Source organism: Gossypium hirsutum, chromosome A04 (genome assembly GCF_007990345.1).
Source record: "Gossypium hirsutum isolate 1008001.06 chromosome A04, Gossypium_hirsutum_v2.1, whole genome shotgun sequence".
NCBI classification, from domain to species: Eukaryota; Viridiplantae; Streptophyta; class Magnoliopsida; order Malvales; family Malvaceae; genus Gossypium; species Gossypium hirsutum.
In genome coordinates, this window is record NC_053427.1 from 54,696,789 (window position 1) to 54,701,338 (window position 4,550).

Here is a 4,550-nt window from a genome sequence, read left to right on the forward strand (position 1 = left end):
AGTCCGATAGCTGACGAACAAAATCTATAAAACAGAGAATCAAAGCAACGAAATAAGCATTTTAATGCTTTGTAAGTTTAAGTAATGAAATTATTTACGACTAAAGCGTTCATATGACTAAATGAATAATTGCATATACGCATATTCCCAAATTTCATACTTACTTCACGCTTCAACCAGTATATTCATACACAGGGGATCAAACCTAACTAAGGCCGGAAGTTTGTTAATCAATTGAGCGAATACTATTTAAAAGGAATCAACTTTCCGATGCATATACGAAACATACCTTATCGTTTGGATTTTATGAGCGTATTAATTGAAATTATTACAGCAAGATCGCTCATTTCCAAACCCAAGTACCTTCGGGATTTAGCCGGATATAGCAACTCGCACAAATGCCTTCGGGACCTAGCCCGGATATAGTAACTCGCACAAATGCCTTCGGGACTTGGCCCGGATATAGTAACTCGCACAAATGCCTTCGGGACTTAGCCCGGATATAGTAACTCGCACAAATGTCTTCGGGACTTAGCCCGGATATAGTCACTAGCACAAATGCCTTCGGATCTTAGTCCGGTTATCATCCGAATAATCATGCACATATATCAATAAATCATAACACATCTATATTTCATTTTCATTACTAGAACTCAAACACAAGACACTTATCAACCATTACCATTTTCGGCTCAATAGCCACATACAAAGGGTATGATTTTGATTTGCTTTATAACATGATCTCTATACGCATTCGGCTGCCCGTTATAAGTATAAACCAATTACCTCAATATATAATTCAAGTAGAATCATTATATCACCGTTTATTTGTTATGCTTATATGTCATGACTTAATCAAATCATAAGCTAAGTTCCATTACTCGAAGACTTACCTCGGATGTTGTTGAACGACTTCAACGGCTATTCAATTACTTTTTCCTTTCCTTTATCAGATTTAGTTCCCCTTTGCTCTTGAGCTTAATTTAACAAATAAATTGATTTAATCATTTTGAACATCAAAGAGAAACTCAAGGTGCTTAGCCCATATATACATTAGACATTAGAGTCATATATATATGAAATCATGAATCAAATTCAACATATTAGCCAATATTCTCCTTTAGCCGATTATCTAAGTCAAGATAAAATCATCAATATGCTTACCTATAGCCGAATGTGCAACTTCAATCTATCACTATCACCTACATCCTTAATTAAAGGCCGAATATATGCAACATCAATCTATGTATTCATTCATGTGGTTGGATATACATATTCCAATATGATATCATTTCCATTTCATTTAACACTTAACAGTTACCACATATCAATTAACCAATTTTGTTTATAATTACAAAACTCTTCATCTATTCATGCTCTCATATTCGGTAATCCATACCTATACTAACCATATAACTAAGCAATTTTAAGTTTAAACACAAATACAACATTTTAGCACCATGGCCGAACACCTCATGAAGTTGCTAAGACCCATCCTTTTCAAATTCTCACACACACTCACATCCAATCCTTTTTAGTAAGCACTCAAACTCAATCATCTTCATGCCTCATCACCACAACATCAAACACCAACCAAGAAAGACAACATCCATGGCCGAGTATCATCTCCATCAAATAGCAAAAATTTAAACCATGGGCTAGGTAGAATTCAAACTAACAACTAAAAATATGCATGAATTTCAAGGAATAACATCAAACATACCTCAACCTAGTTACAAGCATGGCCGAACTTCTTCAAACCTTTCTTTCTTTCTTTTACTTGGTTTTTCGGCCAACAAGAACCAAACTTTCACTTTGTTTTCATCACCCCCCAATTTCCATTACTTTATTACTAACATTTTATTTTATTATTTCTAACACAAAATTTTAACACAAAATGTTTATAATATGTTTTAACCCATAGCATGGCCGGCCACTACCTAAAATTTTGGGTAATTTGACATGCAAGTACAAGCATTTTCTAACATGCATTAATAGATCCTTATAGATTAACCTATCACATTTCAAAAGTGTCACACATAAGTCCTATTAACTAAATTCACATGCAATCGACTAAATCGAAGCTTAAAACTTTCACACATTCATATTCACATATTTTAGACAATAAATATTATATTCAAATACTTCGGTGACTCGGTTTAGCGGTCCCGAAACCACTTTCTGACTAGGGTCAATTTAGGGCTGTCACATACTCATTCAAAATAATTAACTCCAAGACTAGCCTATACATGCCACGTAAACGAGTCTTAAAATATTATTTACTAAGGTGATAACCGGATAGTTTGATGTTGTCTCCATCGACTTCCAACCCGAGTTGATCTCTAAAAATCTATAAACATAGGAATAACACACAGAATAAGCTTTGAGAGCTTAGTAAGCTATAAGCAAATAAATAACTCAATGACTATAACAATACAATTACCAAACCAATTTATACTATCATAATCACGTTTAACTTCAAACTTATAATTTCATATAATACATATACTTCCATTTTGCCAAATATCCATACAACTAATAATAATATATCATTCAAATTCTCAAAGCCACAATATCAATAATTAACCGATTATACATAAACTTATATACATATATTCATGATCATTTCTTAATTATTCTTACTTCATATTATTTATATAAAATTTGCACGTAAGTAACAATATGATATCACTATACTAATCCTTTGGACGAATGTATTGTATCTATTATCAAGGTACATTCAATTTCAAAGCCATAGTACTATTGTATAATCGAATATATACACACCCATAAACATATATTCCTGAATCAAACTTCAATATCTTTTACTTATACTTATCATGTAGCTGCATATACATATGTTTAAACCAAAGTATCATACACTATTAAAATCATATTATAATCTTTAAACACTTGTTTACATATACTCATGTATTAAACCTTAATACTACATAATTTCACTTAAATTATGTGTGACAGCCCTAAAGTGACCCTAGTAGGAAAGCGGTTTCGGGACCGCTAAACCGAGTCACCAAATTGTTTGAATATGATAGTTATTGTCTAAAATAAATGTGTGAAAATTTTAAGCTTCTATTTAGTAAGTTGCATGTGAATTTAGTCGATAGGACTTATGTGTGACATTTTCGAAATGTGATAGATCAAAACATGAGGACCTATTAGTGCATGTTGAAAAAGGGGGGACTTGCATGTCAATTCCCCCCCCCATCTAGTAGTGGCCGGCCATGACATTAGGATGGACAAAGGGTGATGGGCAAAACATGTCATAGACATGTTGTGTTGGTGCATTATGGGAGGAAACAATAAAATAATGAGCATGGTAATTAAATAATGAAAGGGAGGAGTGATGAAAAAAAATGGTCTCATCCATGCCCCCCCTTTGCCGTGAATGGAAGAAAGAAAACAAAGAAAAAAAATGTGTGTTCATCCTTGAACATCCTTGACCGAAATTCAAAAGGAAACAAAGGAGGAAATGTTGAAGAGGTTCGGCCATGCATGTAACTAGGCTAAGGTTGTTTGAGGTTGCTCCATGAGATTCATGTATATTTTAGTAGTTAGCTTGAGTTCTAACTAGCCCATGGTTCAAATCTTTACTATGTCATGGAGATGATATTCGGCTAAGGTGGATTTGTGTTGATATCATTTGCATGCTAAAAGTGAAGCTTTGTAATGGTGCATGTGATGGTGGATTGATGATTCTTGAATCTTCTTTTTAGCATTTTTGAGTGAGACATTAAGTTCTTTGTTTAACCATGACCAAAAATTGAAATGGTATGGTGTTGTGATGCATTCGGCCATGGTAGGAAGTAGAAGGGAAAAATATGGTTGTTGTTAGATGAAGTAGAGTCTAACGAATGAGCACATATGTGCATTAGTTGCTAGATGGAGAAGAATCGGCTAGCAAGTTGTGTGCTAAGGCCGAATATAATTTTTGTATATTAATGAGTAATGCATGTGTTAAATTGATGGAAAGGGAGAGGATGCTTTACTAGTGTATATATGTGTGTATTAGCCAAGTTTTGAACTTGAAACAAAATGGTGTTTAGTCAATACAAGTGACCATACTTGTAGAATGTATTAAGTGTTGCAATCGGCCCCAACATAGACATGTATGTTCGGCCACATGAATAAGTACATAAGTTATGTGTATGTTCGGCCATAGGTAGCCTATTGATGGCTTTAGCTTGACTTTGAAAATTCGGCTAAGGGGAAATATTAGCTAGTATGTTGAATTCGATTCGTGATTTCGTACATATGTGACTCTAATGTCTAATGTATATATGGGCTAAGTACCTTGAGCTTCTCTTTTGATGTTCGAATGAATTGTATTAAATTGCTTGATGTGATTAAAAATGCGTATGACCATTGTGTATTTGAGCTAAAAGGTGGCTATATGACCTATCAAACTCCTTGTCATATTCGGCCATAAGCTAGCAAAATGAGACTTTAATAGTTAAATTTGTTTGAATTAGCCCAAGAGCTTAGAGGACCACAGTTGGATAAGGGAAAGGAAAAAGTGATCGAATAGCTGT